Source organism: Dasypus novemcinctus, chromosome 12 (genome assembly GCF_030445035.2).
Source record: "Dasypus novemcinctus isolate mDasNov1 chromosome 12, mDasNov1.1.hap2, whole genome shotgun sequence".
NCBI classification, from domain to species: domain Eukaryota; kingdom Metazoa; phylum Chordata; class Mammalia; order Cingulata; family Dasypodidae; genus Dasypus; species Dasypus novemcinctus.
This window is the reverse complement of record NC_080684.1, coordinates 57880976-57901490: the sequence shown is the minus strand read 5'-3', so window position 1 is coordinate 57901490 and position 20515 is coordinate 57880976. Positions and strand designations below refer to the sequence as shown.

Below are 20515 nucleotides of genomic sequence, written 5' to 3'. Positions count from 1 at the left end.
CAATTTTAATTATACATAGGTCTTCAATTTACATTATAAAAGGCAGTGAACCATTTCAAAGAGAGTCAATGGTTTACTGATCTTCAACAAACTGGGACATGATAAAAGTACAGGAAATTTTTCCCTTTGGCCCAATATTTAAAGTATTAGCTGTGGAATGAGGAAGATTTCAGACAGGAAATTGGGACTGTATTGCTCTTGGCAATGGAGTTTGAACAAATTTTTTTTTAAAAGTACCATCTCTTGGTCCTTTGCCCAGCTTCACAATAGTATCCCAGCCCACTTCTCCAATTCTGTCTACCTATGTGTACCTTATACCCTGAATGAGTCTTATCCTGTAACCAAAGGCATTGTTTACTGTCTTTCTTGCATATTTCACAGTTCTCACCTCTATGTATTTGCTTATGTACAGTTCATTGCCTATCTCTACATGCCCAACCTGCTATTCAAGGCTCAGCTCAAATGCTCTTCCACCATGAATCCTTGCTGGATCATCTCCATGTATTCCTGATAGTTTAGTACTTTCTACCTTGTTTGATAGCAATTTGTCTACTCCCACTAGACTTCTTTTTTTTTTTTTTAAAGATTTATTTATTTATTTAATTTCCCCCCCTCCCCTGGTTGTCTGTTCTCTGTGTCTGTTTGCTGCGTCTTGTTTCTTTGTCTGCTTCTGTTGTCGTCAGCGGCACGGGAAGTGTGGGCGGCGCCATTCCTGGGCAGGCTGCTCTTTCTTTTCACGCTGGGCGGCTCTTCTTACAGGTGCACTCCTTGCGCGTGGGGCTCCCCCACGCGGGGGACACCCTTGCGTGGCACGGCACTCCTTGCGCGCATCAGCGCTGCGCATGGCCAGCTCCACACGGGTCAAGGAGGCCCGGGTTTTGAACTGCGGACCTCCCATATGGTAGACGGACGCCCTAACCACTGGGCCAAAGTCCGTTTCCCCCCACTAGACTTCTTAAGGGTAGAGTTTTTCTCTGTTTGATCTTGACAAACTTCATGGTATTTATCACAACAGTGCTTACAGAAGAAGACTCAACAATTATATATCAAATGAATGCTTGAGTTCCAAATTAAAAGATCTGGGGAGAAATGGAAATGTTTCATAAGTCCTTTACTATATTAGTTATTTATTGCCATACAACAAATTATCACAGAACTTAGTAGTTTAAAACAGTATCATTTATTATCTCACTGTTTCTGTGGGTCAGGAGTCTTGGCACTTGGTCCTCTGAGTCAGGAGCCCTTACAAAACTGCACTCAAGGTGAGTGTTCAATCAGTAGTCAATACTTACCTTTTCTCTCCTCTTTTCTGCCTTCCCAACAATCCCCATGCCCAACGTGCATACACAAGCTGCTTGAAAATGCTGCTTGAAGTATAATAACAGTATTTGTTAAATCGTTTACTCAGTCATCCACTAGGTCTTCAAATATTGAGCATCTTCTAGTCTGGAGCACTATTCTAGACATTAAGGATACAGTGCTGAGCAAATTGAAAAGAATACCCTTTAGGGAAGCAGACTTGGCCCAATGGAGAGGGCATCTGCCTACCACATGGGAGGTCCACTGTTCAAACCCCGGACCTCCTTGTGTGGAGCTGGCCCATGCGCAGTGCTAATGCGCGCAAGGAGTGCCATGCCAAGCAGGGGTGTCCCCCACGTAGGGGAGCCCCACATGCAAGGATTGTGCCCCATAAGGAGAGCCACCCAGAGCAAAAGAAAGTGCAGCCTGCCCAAGAATGGCACCACACACGGAGAGCTGACACAACAAGATGACGCAACAAAAAGAAACAGATTCCTGGTGCCACTGATAAGGATAGAAGCGGTCACAGAAGAACACACAGAGAGCAGACAACTGGGAGGAGGGGGGAAGGGGAGAGAAAGAAATAAATAACAAATCTTAAAAAAAAAAGAATACACTTTATTCTAATAGAGCTTACATTTTAATAAAGGGAGAATGATAATAACCAATAACCATCTGTGGCGGGATTAATGAAGAAAAGTAAGGTAGGGAAGGGGATAGAACAATGGCATGGATACTCTTTTATATAGGAAGTGAGATTGAACCATCTGAGTATCTGGTAGAAGAGGTTTCCAGGAGGAGGGAAGAGCCAATGCAAAAGTCTTGCAGTGGGAGCATGATTGGTGTTAGAGGAACAGCAAGTAAGTCAGCAGAACTAGAATGGAATATACCGGGGGTAAGTGGTGGGAGATGAGATTAGATAGGTAGCTTGGGAGGAAAGAGTTAGGTGGTGAAGCAGATCATGGATAATGTGTAGCTCACAGTCAAGACTTTGGATTTTACTCTCAATAAGATGGGAAGCCATTCTTGTATTTTCAGCAGAATAATATGGGACCTAATAAATATTTCTAAAGGGTCATTCTAGCTGTTATATAATTAGTAGACTGAAGGAGGCGGGGATGGAAGGAGAGTGACCAGTAGGTAGCTTATTGCAATACTACTGGTAAAAGGTGATGGAAGTTTAGACCAAGATCATGGCAATAAAAGAGACGGTAAGTGGAAAGGTTCACGACACTTTTTGAAGTAGAACCAACAGGATTTGCCAGTGGATTGGATGTGGGCTCTAAGAGAAAGAGAGAAGAAAAAGATGGCCCTTAGGTTTTTGGCCTAGATAAACAGAAGAATGGTGTTGCCATTATTCATAATGGGGAAGATTTCAGGAGGAGCTTGTTTAGCAGTAGGGGTGGATGTGGGGATCGATAGTTTAGTTTTGGATGTGCTAAATTTTGAGATGCTTATTGAACATTTATAGTAAGATGTCATTTGGGCAGTTAGCTTTATGGAGTTCAAGAGAGAGGGTTCTGAAAATATAGATTTGGGAGTCATACTCATGAGGATCATATTAAGAGATGAACCAAGGACTAAATGTGGATGGAAAAGTGTTCCTAGGACTGTCAGCAGCTCCCCAGTGGGGAGAAAGTCCAACTCATCTGCCCTGGTTCATCCTATCTCACTGGTTCTTCTGTAGAGCTGCCAGCTGTTCTGCCAGCAGGGAAACAGGACTCGCTGTTTACTCAGTCTGCTGAAGGGAGGCACTTTACTTTGGGAGAGTGGAGACTGGTAGATCCCTTAGCAAAGGGAGCAGCTGTGAGCTGCTATAAGTCTGGTGTAGAAGATTAGCCTGAGGGGCACAGGGCCTCTACAAGATGGCTGAAGTGGAAATAGGCATCCATCAGCCTTTTTGAGAAAAAGGGTCATCTTCCAAGCTGAACTCCTACATCCACATTTTTTACCAGCAATATTTCAGAAAACTAGAAACTGTAGGCAAAAAGGTTCAAAATAGCAATAAAATCTAGAATAAAAAAATAAGAGCAGTTAAATAAAGATTAAGTGAAACTGGAAACTCGGTTAAGTGAATGCCCCTCCTTGCCAAAAAAGAAAAATAGAAAATAAGATAAAAGAAAGTAGAAGACAGCAAGCAAACCATGGACTAAGAACAAGTAAGATAAAGAAAAATATAAAACTAAAGTTCACAGGGAATAAAAGAATAACCAACAAGCTAAAGTGGTTAAAAAAAAAAAAGAAAGCAAACAATGATTCCAAAGCACAGATGTTTAGCTAATCAAAACTGGCTGAATTAAATAAGCAGGAGCACAAGTTCCAAAGACCAACTGTAGAGAGAGCAGAGTCCCTTGAGGTGAGACCAAAAAGTTTGTAATATGCTTCTCCTGGGTTCCTTGGTGCTGTTCCCTGGGCAGGGCAGGGTCCTTGACTTTTCATGCTATCCCTCTTTCTGATTCTTGGCATTATTTCCTTGGGTGCTATAGCAAATTGTCTCCTCATTCTGCCACAGAAATGTGTCCCTGGTAGCCATTACTCTCAGTTGCAATGCTATCCTCCTTCTGTAACGGATGGAGCAGAGGGAACCAGCCGACCCAGTTGGATAAGTCAGATGCTTTCTCTTAGAAATCTGGATTTATGACTAGGACTCACTCGGTTAATAATTTATGATAATAAATGATTTAATTTAATAATAATAGTTAATATTTATTGAAGATTTATGTGCTAGATACTGATCTTTATATGTACTTTCTCTAACCTTCTGAAGTAGGTATGATTATTTTTGAGGAACCTGAGATCAGAGAGGTTAAATGATTGCCCAGTGTCACAGCCAGTAAATGGCAGAATTAGCATGTAGACTCACCTCTCTCTATCTCTGGAGCTCATGTTCTTATCCTCCATGAGATACCCTCTTTCTTGAACAAAAGAGGTATAAACTTGGTAACAGTAGAATGGCCATCTTTTGTCACTATGCAAGCAGAGAGCATGTCCAGAGAGAAAAGAATGAACTGATGCCAAAGCACAGATAGGAGCCAAGATGAGAGCAGGAAATTCCTGAGTTTCTCTTTTAAGACTGGGTGATATTCCTACTACTGTGTACCATGAGCCACACTGCTTCCCCATATAAATTTCCACCTTTTTGGGTTAAGCCAATTCAATGGAATTTTTGGAACCTGCCACCAGGAGTCCTAACTAATGCTAGTTTGGTTCTTTGATGTGGGCAAGGGAGGACCTCAAAGCTTTAAGCTCCTCTTGGATGCTAAGCATCTCCTGGTTGCTGAAAAAAAAAAGCCCTGTATTTGGCTGTCAATCCCCTGTCTCTGCCACCTGCTTCCTAAAATGTAAGACCTTTGAGTACAAAAACAATAGGTCTTTTTGTGTGCGCCTACAGCACTTACTGAGATGTTTTACATATGCCAGGTCCTAATAAATGCTTATTTAACTAAATTGACATGATATCATTTATATATTTCCTTATAGAATTGTGGCTCCTTCCTAAAGTATGTACTTAGGGATGATTAAAAGGCTATTTTAAAAGTTCACCTATTGTATGATTCCATTTATATGAAATATTGAGTAAAGGTAAATTCATGGAAAGAAAATACAAATTGGTGGTTGCTGGGAACTGGGGGAGGGGGAATGGGCAGGCACTGCCTAATGAATTTGGGATTTTATACTGAGGTAAGGAAAATGTTTTAGAATTAGACAGAGGTTGCCCTACATTGTGACTGTACTAAATACCACTGAATTGTTTACTTTTATGTTTTCTGAATTTCACCCCAATTTTAAAAATTAATAATAAAAATTCTTAAACTCTGGGAAAAAAAAGACAATCTTCCAATCAGGCTGTAACCATTTGGGCATGAGGTCATTGTGTTGGGGATTCTAGGCCAATCCTGGCTCTTTCTTGACCACTGTCATGTTACAAAGCCTCCATCTGAAACATAAGGGACCAGAAAGTTCTCACCAGGAGAGCATGGCACAGCAGAGGCTTCCTTTGTTCCATTCCCACAAGATAATTTATGTGAATTATAGTCAAGGACTTGAACAGAGCATGGAATGTTCTCCAGTCTTCTTTATAATGTAGTTTATACTATGTCTTAAGAAGGTCCAAGGGGATTGCTACTTTGTAATATCTCTACTAAAGGACATAGAAAACAAGCTTCTCAGTTCCACTGAGGAGAAGTGCATTTTAGTATTGTCATGTCTTTAAATCAGCTGAGGTATAAAAGTAGATTGACCTTAAGACAGGATTAGATAGTATCCTCAGTGCTTGAAAATGGCAGTCTTCTTTCTATCAGCTCTTCTAGGATGAAGATATTCTGAAAGCTCTGCCTGTCCTTAAAAACAGTGAAGAGAGTGCTTTTATCATCAAAGACTAAGACACCAGTGTAGGTGATTGCTTAATGTCCTCTTACATACAAAACAAAGAGACTTTACTGGAAAACCCTACTCACTGATGTCTGTTTCTTATAGTTCTGAACTTTTCACCTATTGAATTGCAAATGGAATAGTTTATTACTTTTCAAACCTGACAGGGAAAAGGTCCCTCCCTGATTTTTTAGTCAACTTTCCCCTAAAGTTATTCCTTTGTTAGTATTCTTGGAAACCCTTGTCTTACAAAATACAGGTGGCCTCTAATTCCTGGCCAGGCTCAGATTTGTCAAACAAATTAAGATGAATCAGAATTTTAGAACTAGAAAGCATGTGGCTTTCTCTCTCTTTTAGGGAAGAATCCAGAAAATGAGACTAAGTAAGGTTGTCAGATTTTTCCTGGGGCAGGAGAGAAATAATATACAGAAACATCCACTACTGAAGTCACAATGCCCCCATTGGAATATAGAGCGCCACACTTCGGGTCTCAGGATTAGATTATTTTTGCCTGCATTAGCTGAGAGGAAATAGAGATATTTAAGGGATCCAATGTCCCCTTTACTTCTTAAAAAAAAAAAAGCTCCATTTTGTATTACCACAATTCAACCCTTTATTTCATAAGATCATAGACCCATGGAGTTTTCAAATCTTTTCAGGGTCTACCCTGCCTAGCCCTTTCTCTGACACCACTTCTTGCACTTCATTCCTTCTAAGAGATTGTCAAGCCTCTCCCTCAACATTTGTAGTGACAGGAAACTCACCACTTCATGAAATGACACATTTCATTTGTGTGTTATTGTGCTTGTATTCTCCTCATTTATACGTGTTTTTTTCAAGGAGTTGGGATCACAACATAGATACATATATTTTATTTTTTATTTTTTTTATTTTTAAATTTTTAAAAAGATTTATTTATTTTTATTTCTCTCCCCTTCCCTGCCCACCCCACTCTCCCAGTTGTCTGCTCTCTGTGTCCATTTGCTGTATGTTCTTCTGTGTCCCCTTGTATTCTTATCAGCAGCACTGGGAATCTGTGTCTGTTGCATCATCTTGCTGCATCAGCTCTCTGTGTGTGCAGCGCCACTCCTGGGCAGGCTGCACTTTTTTTGCACTGGGCAGCTATCCTTATGGGGCACACTCCTTGTGCTTGGGGCTCCCCTACACAGGGGGACACCCCTGCATGGCACAGCACTCCTTACATGCATCAGCACTGCACATGGGCCAGCTCATCACATGGGTCAGGAGGTCCAGGGTTCAAACCCAGGACCTCCCATGTGGTAGGCAGATGCTCTATTCATTGAGCCAAATCTGCTTCCCTGCATATATTTTACATTCTGCTTTTTGCCATTGATATTTTTCTTATTGATATAAAGTCTTCATTATGGTCCCTTTAAATGGCTTCATATAATTTACCATTCATTTCCTTAATCAAGATTTATGTAACTTTGCCTTAATTTTTACTTTTATAACTACCATTCAATCCCATTTTGATTTTGGACAGTTTGAACCATAACGAGTCCATGTTTTAACTTTTATCCAATGGCTCTAATTGCATCTTCTAGAACAACAATAAATAAATCTAATCCTTCTTCCATAAGGCAGTCTTTTTCAGTGTTTTTTGAAAAGCTATCATGTTCCTCTTAAAATTTGTTCATTTCCAAAGTAAACATCCTTAGCTCTTTGGAGCATTCCTCACATGTTGTGGTTTCCAGACCCTTCACAAAATTGTTTGTTCTCTTCTGGGTAAGCGCCAGTTTGTCTATGTTCTTTATAAAGTATGGTGCCAGAATTAATTACCATAATGACAATATCCATAATAATAATAACCACCATTTACTGAGTATGTGAAATGTTCCAGGAACTAGGCTAAGGGTTTAGCGTATTAATCCTCACAAAACCTGTCTGATTTATATTTTATTGTACTTATTTTTTTAGATGAGGAAACCAATTTTAATAACTTGTCCAAGATCACACAGATAGGAAGTGACAAAGCTAGGATTTAAAATATGCTCTATGTTCTGAACCATTTTATCATGCTCTGGAATTTTTGGGTAATGCAGATTTAGAGCCTGGACACTAAACTTTATGAGAATAACCCAAGATTGTGTCATCTTGTTTGGCAATTTTACATTTATGGAAAGGATGATAGTACTTAGCTCTTTCAGGACAGGCTTAAAAACACCAATTCCTTAATTTGTCAAATATTTATTTTGTACCTACTTGATATCAGGCATTGTGGTAGATACTAGCAAAAAAAAGATAAGCAAGATAGACAAGAGTCTTTCACGGGGGTTGACATTCTTTGGGGGGTAAGGGAGAAGATGGGTATTCTGTAATTAAAAAGAGAAATACATATCATAATTTCAAATAATGTAAATGGTATGAAGAAAATGAGACAAAGTAATGTGCTAGACAGTGACTGTGTTGGGATATGAGAGGAGATGTTCTGAGATGTGGTGATCAGGGGAGGCCTCTTGGAGCAATTAGACCCAAATGATGAGAAGGAACCAGCCACAAGAAAATCTCAGGGAAGAACATTGCAGGCTAAAGGAATAGCCAGGGCAAAGGTTCTGGGACCAGAATAAGCTTAGTAAATTCCAGAAGCATAAAGAGGCCAGTGTAGCCAAAAGCAAAGTGAGTGATAGAAGAGTGGAAGGGGGTAACCTCAAAGATACGAGCAGGGATAAGCGCCTTTAATGCCCCAGAGTCCATGTTAAGAATTTTGGATTTTATTCCATGTGTAATGGGAAACCTATGTTGGGTTTTATGCAAGGAAACCGACATCACATTAATCTTTTAAAAAGATCACACCACTGCTGTGTATAGAATGCGTTATAAGGGACAAGAATGAAAGCAGGGAGATGAGTCAGGAGGCTATTGCAGTTGTCCTGTTTGTGGTAGTGGTGACTCAGGTCAGATGGCAACTGATCTGATTGTGGCTCAGACAGTAAAGAGAAATAGATGAGTTTAGACAAAAATGGAAGCAGGGTGGACAAAAATTCCTGGGAAATTGGATGGAGTGGGGTGAGAGATAGACATCAGTTTAACTCTTAAAGATTTTTTACTTTAGCAACTGGTTTAGTGGGGTGCTACAATATATGTTATGTGCTAGTATAACAATATAGTATAACCTATATTAACTAATTTAATTTTCACAAAAATTCTATGCTATAAATAGTATTGGCCCCAAGCTATTTCTGATGAGGAAACTAAGATTTAGAGACACTAGATTGCTTGCCTCAGGTCTCATTGGTAGTACAGCAGAAAGTCAGGTGTGCCTGGCATTCAAACCAGTGTGCTTTCCTCTATTCTATAGTGCCACCCCTGGAGCTCTGAGAAAGATTGCAGCTTCTTCAAGATGAGAGGTAGTTTGAGAATCCTATGGCAGAACATTTGTGGTATGTCATATAAGACCATGTTCCAATATCAAGGAAGAGCCATGTTTCATTTTTGGACCCTTGGGCCAGAGGGATGTAGGCATACTGGGTGGAGTGAGAAGTAAATGAAATGATTAAGCAAATGGAGAAAGCAACTTCTTGGAAATATGAAAAACAGCAGCTTAGCTCAGTGATGACTAAAGAGGACATCAGCCTATAAATATTTCAGGGGTGGAATTAGCAGGAAGAGAGGATTTTTTTTTCTGCACATACTAGAGAGAAATCGCATGATGGGACAGGCAAAGAACAGAGTTCAGTTCCTGAATCTGCTCTTTATGTTGTTAGAGGCTCATCATGACTTTGTCTGAATTTCACACCTCAAAGGAATCTGCTGTAATTGAATAAAAATATATATAATATCTCAGTAGAAAGACATCACACTATATAGGAAATTCATTCATCTTTTCATTCATTCATTTGATAAATACTTACTGGCCATCTGCTTTGCATAAGAACAAGCATGGGGAGAATTTGGGGCCAAATATAGGTGTCCATTTTGAATATATCTAATTTACAACAGAACCTTTCTTCCATCAGCAGCTTTCATAATGATGATTCTTCCACAATAGTTGTCCGGCTGGGATCAGAATTACTCATACAGTGAAACAGATCAGCCACTATAGTGTTCTGGAGTCTTAAAGGATGGGGAGAGACAGGGTAATGCTGGTACCATGTCTCTCCCGCTATTACTTGAATAATGCTCTACTTTAAAAAATGGGGAGGCTTAAGTTTCAAACACAGGCTAGTGATTTCCTTGCACTTGCCACAATGTATGTTGTCTGCACATTTGTTAGTGAAATGAGAGATCATGGTTGCCTGATAACACTGGGACAACTGTGCAATACATTGTGTGCATTATCATCCCATATACAGTATGAAAATTCTATCAGGCTGCAAAGTCACAGAGCCTCGGTTTATCACCTACATCTGGGCTGCTTACAAAAGCCAAAGCCGCTGAGGAAAAGGCTTCTCAAAAGACACACCTGTCCTTTTCAGACATTTTTGAAGTATCATATTTTTTTTCTGATGTTTTGGCCTTCTGCCCTTGCTTCTCTAGCACAGTTGGGAGGCTGTACTGTGTCCTGTAGGTTAAAGCAAAATCCAAATGAATGTCTTGTCTTAATGGGCCTTGAATGCATTCCCTAATGGCACTTTTTTTTTTTTTTCAGTCTTGGTTATAAAAGTTACACCTGCAAAAATGGGACTGAGTCCAGCAAAGAAGGATATAACATTTTGCCTGAATGTGCAAAAAATGAGTGGAGTGTTGTCTGTATCCCTGCAAGCCCTGGGCAGCCCAGAGGGTAAATAAGCATTTGTTTCCTATGCGCCATCTTTGAGTTGAAAATGAGTCACACACTCATGGAAAGAATGGTACCATCTTCTTTTGTCTAGCTCTGTATGCTTTTGTAATTACTGAATTTGTCTTAATGGGAATCTTGATTATTTCTCTTTTTGAGACAAGTTTTTGGAATTTATTTTTAATCAAGAAAAGGATTAAAATATTGTCCTTGATTCACAGCCAGTATATACAATTCTGGAATTTTCTATAGGGAAAAACAAATCTGTTAGGTTCATCTAGTCATCTAGAAGGATAAGTCAGTTCCCGAGTGTTCAAACTAATTTTCTGCAAACTAGTAATAAGTACAATTTATCAAATTGTACCTGTCACTACTGTGATAGCCACTATGCTATGTGCTTTTATTTATTCATTTTTAAAGATTTATTTATTTATCCACCTAACCACTCCCATTGTTTTTGTGCTCCTGTCTCCTTTCTCTGTCCATTCACTGTGTTGTTCTGTGTCTGTCTTCTCTTTAGGAGGCACTGGGAACTGATCCTGGGACCTTTCTAAGTGGCAGAGAGGCGCTCAATCACTTGCACCACCTCAGCTCCCTGGTCTGCTGTGTTTCTTATTGTCTCTCCTCTGTGTCTCTTTTTGTTGCATCATCTTGCGGCACCAGCTCTCCATTTGGGCCAGCTCATTGCGTGGGCCAACTTGCCTTCACCAGGAGTCCTGGGAATCAAACCCTGGACCTTCTGTATGACAGATGGAAGGCCAATTGCTTGAGCCACATCCACTACCCACTATATGCTTTTAATAGATTGTTTCTAATGCATGTGGCATCCCCCCCAAATGCAGATATCAATAGCCCTTTTTACAGAGAGGATCAGAGAGACTAAGTCATAGCTAGTCAGTGAATGAAACTGTATTCATACCCATTTCTATTTAACTTCAGGGTCTGAACTCCTTCATTTGTGACACCATGCCTTTCTGAAAAGGTCAGCTGGTGCCAAATTTGCCTCAAATTCTTATTAGAAAGGGGCAAGTCCTAAAGTAAAAATCTTAATAATATTTCCCCATTTTTATAAAAAAATTATTTTGTAGGTTAGAAAAATATTTCCATTCTTTCTTTGATGTGCAGAGAGGGGCAGGTGCCCTTCGAGTACTGGAATAGTCTCTGTAATTCTGAGGACTCTTGTTCTCATCTCAGTTCATTCAGTTCTGCATGGCCTTGACCATGAGGCTGCCAGGTCCCAGATATCTGAGAATATACTATGGAATGCACAAATGTGCATTCTGTGTTCTTGAAATGGTGGAGGAATAGCTTGTGGATAATGTTCTGAGGTATGTTTGCCCACGAATTTTCAGAATTCTGGAAGAAGAGGCAGCAGAACAGGTATATTTAACTTAAAAAAATTTTAAAAGAGGGCCTTACCAGAAGGAAAAACATCTGAAGAGTATCAGCAGAGGCTGTGGTGTCCAAAATTATTGCTTGATTGTCTGCGATTATAGACCATTATTTCTGAATAACTGACTGAATTCTGGATGTGTGGAGGCCAGAACCTTTTCGTTATGACAGAATGTTGGTAACAAGAGTAGCACAGGGCTAGTTAACGTTAGGGCAGTTTCAGACCTTTTCCCTTATTTCATCTGGAAAACTAGAAGAGGAACTTGCCACAGAAAAAGTTCCAAATTTTCATTGCCTATTATTTTTGCTTTACTTTTTGCTCCCTTAGCTTTGTTTCCACGTTCACTGACTCCACAAGGCCAGTCAAAGTTACTGTGGATGTGAGGCTGGGACTAATACCTGTGTGTCAAATGGTAGAACAGTATCTCCAGTCCAAGTGTTTCTCTTACACACCTTTGATTTTGACTGGGCCTTTAGGCACACTTACTGGATTCTTGACGTTTTTCTTAACTAATTATAGAATATTAAGCAAAAATATGTATCACTTTTGACAGTCAAGGTAAACTTCTCAAAGGTTGCTCATGACCATGCAATACTGGGCTGCTACAGTCTATGCCTGATACATGGATTACCTTGTAACTCGGTCTTCCTCATTTTGATCTCTCCTGTATTTCTCCAGGTGCAAACTGGAAAGAACTGCCCTTTACCTGCTTTCTGTTTTTACAGATTGGCATTTACTTCCTCTAACTACCATATCTGATCGAGAAGCAAACACAAGGCCAGCACACCAGGTTGATGCAACTAGTAGAGCCTCTGCTCACCAGGAAATGAGAGAATTCCTTTCTATAACTGTCAGGTGGAAGAAAGGACAGGCTGGTCCTAACCTGTCTCTCTGTAGCTGGCCCCACCCTCCTGACAGATGACAAGACCTAGCCTCCTCATATGCCACATTAACATTTCCTTCAAAGGAACTTGTGAAGAGGCGTAAGAAGTCGGCTTTCCCTTCCCCAGCTTATCTGGCACATTTTTCCAGTTTCCATTCTGAATGAACATACGCTTGATTCCTCTGAAGGTTGCAACAGTTATCATGCATTCGGTCTCAGGTATCAGAAAACACACTTCAAACTAGCTTAAGCCATTAAGAAGACTAATTGGCTCACATTACTGGAAGCTCAGAGTATGAAGGTGTCAGGGTTGATTTGATACAGGAGCACAGTTACATCACCAAGGACCTGGTTTCTTTCCTTCTGTCTAACAGCCAATGGCATTAGCTTCATGCTAAGGCTGCTGGGTTCATAGTGTTCCAAGATGGCTGATGACAACTCCCAGGTCTACAAATGTCCACTGCCTGAAAAATGAAGTAGTATCTTTCCTCCAAGGGCCAGGATGTGATAGAGGCAGCCTCGAGGTACATTTCATTGGTTAGGTATAGTTATTTGCCTGCCTTTCCCTGCAGGTCCAAGACCCTCCATCTCTGGGATTAATTTCAGCCTTGTCTGGATATATAAGATCTGCTTTATATTAAGGTTGGGTTTACTTAAAAGTGTTAGATTTCTGCCAGGTCATACTGATTCTCAAACTAATATCTGCTTCCTGGTCACCCTCTATCTTCATTTGCTGGCCTGGGTTTCCTAGACATCTCTATAGTATGACCCTGAAAACTTCATGCCCCATTACGTGGATCTTCTAGAGGTCCTATAAGAATCTGAAATAAAAGATTCAGTCCTCAATTAAAAGGAATGAGATTTTTAAAAACCTGTTTTCTGGAAACGGTTAGAAATTGAGGTGTTGGGGAGGAGAATGCATTCCACATTACAATGGGCTGACAGAGGTGTGCTGGTGCCAACTCATATTGACTCATGAGAGCTGATCATTAAGTTTTCAAGAACTTTGTGACTGGTTGTTAAACACAGCCATTATTAAAAGTTAAATTACATAAATTTACAGTTAAATAAATTATGTTTAGAATAAATTTTTCAAATTCATCATTTCCTAATTATTTCACTACATTTTACTCTTATCTATGCTTTTGGGTTATTTTTGTCTATTTTATTTGTATGCTGGAAATACTATATAATAGTGTGTTACTATGCAACTCTACCCAACGTGGCATTTAGTAACTGACCAAAATGGGAGTATTTATGGACACTGATAAATTCTATAAACCAGGGTTTTTGTTTTTTTGTTATTAAGCACTTACCAGCATACTACTGGTTAGTTTCCAAATTTAAAATAAGAAAGGTAACAGAATATACATTAGTAGCTTGGTCTGAGGTTCCAATGACATAATTCATGTAAAGATCCTGGTTCACAGTAAACCAACTGATAATTCTTGACAATGATTATCTCCTTCCCTGCTTGTTAAATAAGAGTATATTTAACTTAATAAAGTCTTTAAGCACTGACTCAGGACCATCATCAAGAGTATGAAGTATTTTTACACAGTGATGGTGATATAGTTATCAAAGAAATAAGGGTATGGGATGAAATAACTTTATTACTTGACTCCAGTGTATGGTAGGTGGCCCTATCCAGCCTTTAGGCTCTGGTATGGACCTGGTACCCTCACTAAAGCTCTCAGGAGCTTCTGCTGAGCCCTCATTTGCTTCCACCTTCTGCTCCTCTTTTCCTCTTCCACCTTCCATCTCGAACACTTCCTAGATGAGGCCTATGCTTTGGTCATCAAAACCCATCAAGGTACCACCCTGGCTGTATTGTTGTCTCTTTTCTCACCAAGCTTCACCTGCCACCTCTTTGTCCCCTGTGTGGTCGCTGCTTTAAACCATGCCATCACAGTTGATCTCTGCCATTCCTACCACCATTCCTGCTTTAATCTTCACAACTTCTTTTCTTTGTTTCTTTTATTTTGCTTTTTTCTTTCTCCTATTTCCTTATAGATGACATCTCTGGCTTTGACACAAAACAGAAACCATTTTGAGAAGCTGACAGCCATTCAAAATAATCCTTTCCTTCTGTTTGGTAATTAATTCATTTGAAAACTATTTATTAACCCCCTGCTCTGGTGAAATTTGCATTTTCACCAGTTGATTGCATCTACAATCAGCAAAGTATCCAACAGCTGAAGGTCTTAAAAGTCAGAATTAAGTGTTTCAGAAGTCAGAAGAAGAATTTCTGCCTCAGCTTCAACATCAGCTCAACCCCCACTATTTATTAACACATGTATTTAATACATGTATGGACTGAAAAAGCAATTTGTGCAGTTTTAGAAGAAGGTTCTCTTCTAGGTAGGAGCTATAGAATAAAGAGAAAAAGGCTTATCTCACAATAGGCAAAAAGGGTAAAGTACGAAAGGCCAAAAATACCTCTTTGTTTCTGGTTTTGGATGCTTTCTGGAAGCTTGTCAGTATTGATGGAGAGATCGTTGGAATTATAGTACCTTTAATGCCTTATGTGTTCCTAATTATTTTCTGAACACATCTCCCTAAGCATATTATATTGTAATTTCATTAAGGGTTAAGGCATTTTTATCAACCCCATTCCTCTTCATTCCTAATGACATACAGGTACTTAAAGACAGCTTCATGCCTAGTGGTTAAAACGTTTACAATATATATTAAACAAAAGAATGAATAATTAATCCACATATTTTGGCTTGATTTGAAGATTATATAGCCTCTATCAAGGAAAATATTTTCAGAGATTCATAGAAATTCAGGGTGAAAAATGCCTTAAGACCATTTGGCCTAGTAATTCCCAGATCTGGCTATATATCAGGACTGAATGAGGTTGGACAGGGATGGAATATCTCTAAAACATACCCTCCTGAATGCTACTCTAGGCCAACTGAATCAGAAACTGTGTATTCTGTGAAAGCTGCCTACGAGAGCCTGCAGGGGTTCAAGATTTGGACCCACAAGAGAAATCTGACTTTACTTAGAGCTGGACAACCCTTGTGACAGTTAATTTCATGTGTCAAACTGGCTAGGTTATGGTGTCCAGTTTGGTCAAGCATTTCCTGCTTGTTACTGTGAGAGCACATTTCTAGGTGAAATTTGCATTTATACCAGTTGATTGCATCTATTATCAGCTAAGTATCCAATAGTTGAAGGTCTTAAAAGGCAGAACTAAGTGTTTCAGAAGTCAGAAGAAGTATTTCTGCCTCAGCTTCAACATCAGCTCTTGCCAGAATTTCCAACCAGCCAGCTTCCCCTGGGAAATTTGGATTAAGGACTTCAACATCACCTTTATCAGAGTTTCCAACTTGGAGCCTGCCCTACAGAGTTTAGACTTGCCAGCCCCTAGAGTTGTGTGAGCTGATTACTTATAATAAATCTCTCTCTCTCTCTCTTTCTCTTTCTCTGGTTCTGTTTCTCTGGAGAACTCTGACTAATACAAATCCATGTACCTCCATAAGATCGCATTAGTGACACCTATGCTATGCAAATGTCAGGTTGCTGTCTCAGCATCCCCAAGTCACCAGCATTTGGGGGTCATCTTTGTTCTCACTGGCCAAGTGACATGACTTGAGTTTTCCCTATATTTCTGCAGATGCCTGAAGAGAGACTTATATTTGCCTGATTCTTTCCCTGCTGGAGCCTTTTTCTCCATAGTCTCCAACTGTGACTGGCCCTCAAGTTCTTCAGTGTCTCTCTCTGTTCTCCTCTCCCCCCTACTCCATACTGAATGCCCTCCCTTCTCCATCATTCCCCCAAAACACCACTAACCAAAGCCATGGGACATCTGTTTATTAACATGTTGAGACATTTATTCAACACATGTGTATTGAGAAATCCTGTGGCAGGCAATGTACTGGAAATAAAATATAAGCCGTCTATAATTAAAACCAAATGAAAACAAACCAACATGATCACTACCCTCATAAATAAAGCTTACAGTCAGTTGAGTGAGACAGATATCCTTAATCCAGCAGTCACAAATATGTACAAAATTATAGCTGAGACACATAAAGAAGGAGCATTCAGAGATGTTATGAAGAAGAAGAACATGGTACAATAGGTGTAAGAGGAGGAATTGACCTATTTGGGGATGTAAAAGATAGCTTCCCCAAAGAAGTGATAATTAGGCTGAAACCTATTTAAGGGAACGGCACATACAAAGGCCCTGTGGTGATGGTGGGAGTACTGAAAAAGCCTTTTGAGCTGGAGCTTAGAGAGTAAGTGGGAATGTGTTACACAGTGGTGTTGGCAATGAGATGAGGCTGCAAAGAAGAAAGAGAAAGAAGGCAGGAGGAAGCCTCTTGCAGGGTAGCTGCACAGGAGCCAAGGGGAGCTTGACTGAAGGAGCTAATCAAATATGTCAAGTGCTTCTGAGGATCAAATAAGGTGAGGTCTGAGAAATACCTGCTGGATTTAGGATCTTAAAGGCATTGTAACTTAAACAGCCAGGGCTAGGTGGATGGTTTGGTGGGGATGAGAGAGTAGAGTGGGTTGAGTAATGAATGGGTAGGGAGAACATGAAAAGAGAAAGAAAAAGTAGTGCTTTTGAAATGGATAACTCTGAAGGAGAGGAGGAAGAAAAAGGAATGATTGGGAAAGTGGGGGCTTGAGTGAATTTTTTACAGATTAGAATGACTAGCTCATATTTACAAGCTACAAAGAAGACTCCAGGTGAGAGACATTAACTACATGAAAAAAAAGGATAATCAATAAAGTTCCTGTGATGGGAGAGTCATGGAGGGATTGGCCTGAGAGAGCAAGTGGGACAACTCCTACATTGTAAAGTAGCGAAGAAGGGGTTCTTGGGAGCAGTGAAGTGGGTGCTTTGCAGCCTAGCCCAGCTCCCAATTTAAACCTCAGGATGAGACTTCTCTGTCCTAAGGTTTGCCAGCTACTGCTGCCACAGGGAATTTCTCACTGGCCAGCTTTCTTCCCAGTTTCTACCTGGAAAGGAACTAATGTGTTACTCATAACCCCCCCACCCTTCATTTTCTTCTCTCTCCCTGTCTCCCCACCCCTCTCTCCCTTCCTCCTTTTCCTCCTTCTCCTCCTTTCTCTCTTCACATCCTTTCCCTTCTCTCCAGTTCTTAGACCATTAATCCCCCTTTTCAGCCTTTCCAGGGGAATTCAAAATCTCTCACTATATGTGTATATACACACATATATATGTGTGTAATATGAGGAGAAAGGCAACACCTTCTCCATTTTGTCCCTAGCTGTTTTCGTTTGCAAGCTGCTGAAAGCAATACATGAGAAATCAGTTGGCTTTTAAAATGGAGATTTATTAGGTGTAAGCTTACCATTCTGAGGCCATGAAAATGTCCAAATCAAGACACCATCAGGCAATGCTTTCTCCCTGAAGACCAGCACGTAGAGGCATCTGCTGGTCTCTCCCTTCTCTTCTAGGTTTCTCCCTTCTCTGCTTCAGCTTCTTACCTTCCTCTCTCCCGGGGTCTGTTGATTTCAGTTTCTTGATCTCTTGGTTTTCTCTCTCTTTGTGTCTCTCTTTGTCTCTGTGTATGTGTGTGTGTTTATTAATTCCATTTATAAAGGACTCCAGTAAGAGGACTAAGCCTCACCCTGGGCCACACCCTACTGAAGTAACCGAATCTAAAGAAGGTCCTATCTACCCTAGACTTACACCCACAGGAATGGATTAACCCTAAGGACATGACTTTCTGAGTTCATCCAGCTTCAAACTGTCACAACAGCATCCATGTGATGCCCAGCATATCTAAAATATTTCCAATTAAAGGCTCATAAACTTCTGAGATCATTTTAAGAAAGCAGAAACCTCTTCCATTTTGTTTATTTTAATAAAATTTACTTTCTTTTTTCTCTCAATATACCCAGCTTATGGAGTTGTTGAGGTGATAAAGTAAGATAAAATATCTAAAATGGATGGCATATGACTTCTAGTTTTTCAATTGACATAATAAAACCATTTCTGTAACATATTCTTTTCATAAATTACCTCCAAAACAACAAGAAAAATTATTAAAAGAAGCAGAAAGCCCATTTTCAATAAAACTAAAAGACATCATACAATCCTGAAACATGATATAAATATATATAAAGACATAAAGGGAGATGAAAGAATGATAGTATAGTATGTCTCTCACTTTCAGGTATTCAGATAAGGAGTGACCTTACATTTCTCCCATAAGCCATGGTTCTATACATTATTTACATCAGTGATACATTATTTACATCAGGTTGATGGGCCTACTCAAATGGTTTTTTCAAAACAAGGGTGCGTATGCCTAGATATAAAGTCAAACTTTCATCTCTTGAAAGATAGAAAATCTCTTGCTTCTTAGTTATGATAGCTTTGCTGGCAACCAATTTTCAAGGACTCTAAAAGTAATCTTAGGTACAGTAAAAAAAAAAAAAAAAAATAGAGCCCCTGTTTTCTCTAAATGCACTGCATAATGCCCACTGTAGGAAGAGTGCTCCCCAAGGTCAGAACCTATTCTTGGGTTTTTATCTCTTACAACATGAGTGGCAGGCTTCCTGTCATTAAATTGGCATCCACAGACATTCAGAAATCTCATGCATAGCTTTCAGTTTAAATGAAGCTAAATTAAAGGGAAATGACTTTGAAAACACCAATATCCTGCCATTCTTCATTAATGTAATTGGGAGGTTTGCTTTTAGGCCCAGGTATACCCTTTCGTGGGGCTTCTCCTGAGTCTATATTACGGAGGGGAAAAGCCAAGTTGGCTTGGTAGATAGGATAGTTGGGAATTGTCTCTAGTAAGGGAGTTAAGTTGGGCTTCCCTGGGGTAGTACATATCAGGATGTGATGTTCCTACTCCTCCACAATGAATATTGATACAGGAAGATGAATAATGACAAGTGATTCCACCCCCATATTTTCCATGAAATGAGATAAGGAAGCAGTTATCAGAACAAGGAGAGCTGTAGAGTCGGCTCTTCTCTTGCTCTGTTACCATATTAATGATAATAAAAGAAGTTGAGGAATAGCTTTTCCTCACAGAGTTCCCTCCTGAATAATAAACATTCAGGCGAAATCCATTCTGATCTGCACCAAGGCTCTCTGACCACTCTCAGAGGGAGTTCCATGTAGGAACATTTGCAGAATATTTGATAACTAACTGTGCTGTGCTTTGCAGATATGTAGTGCATATCCAAGAGAGAAAATTTAGCCTTTACACTCTGGGAATTGACCGACCTAATTATTCTAATCTTGCTTTTCACCATAAGAAAACAATTCATTCCTTTTTCAGCCCAGCTTATGGTTAATGGAACAAATGGGGAAAAAGGAGATTACAGTGAAGAGGCTGAATGAATTGCAGTGGGATGTAAACTTTGGTCACTACTTAAGACTAATTAAGGGATAAGGTGATTTTAAAGAGTGAAAATTCTGATTAGGGAACATTTTAAAATAACTGTAACTCTCTTTTCAAATGTGAATAATTACCAGCAATAATGGTTGGAAAACAGGCAGAGGCCATCCAAGGCCTACTCAGAGGAAAAGGAAAGGCATTTTCCAAATCTGCACATTGCCTGCAGAAGCCGTTGCTGCAATACTTGCATGAATTTGCATTCTTTAAAAGGATAAGTTCCTCTCTACAAAACCAATAATATTAGCATAGACTCATGTTGTGAAAGTTGAAAGTCTTCATTCCATTCATTCATTCATGAAATATTTTTTGACAACCTTCTATGTGCCAGGGATTGTTCTTGGTAATGGGGAGTTAGCATTGAAGCAAAAAGAAAAAAATAATGTCCCTTCTGTCATGGAACTTTGAGAGAAACAGACCATAAACAAGTA

At 39.7% G+C, this 20515-nt stretch overlaps 1 long non-coding RNA gene across 2 annotated transcripts in view; it reads left to right on the top strand.

Annotated features, from left to right (window-relative positions):
* Nucleotides 1-20515, top strand: part of LOC139440164 (uncharacterized) — a 192237-nt gene that overhangs the window by 158455 nt on the left and 13267 nt on the right. For both annotated transcript variants that reach the window (XR_011650272.1, XR_011650273.1), the window contains one exon: nucleotides 10280-10411. This is a non-coding gene — a long non-coding RNA (uncharacterized lncRNA). The remainder of the gene's footprint in view (nucleotides 1-10279; nucleotides 10412-20515) is intronic.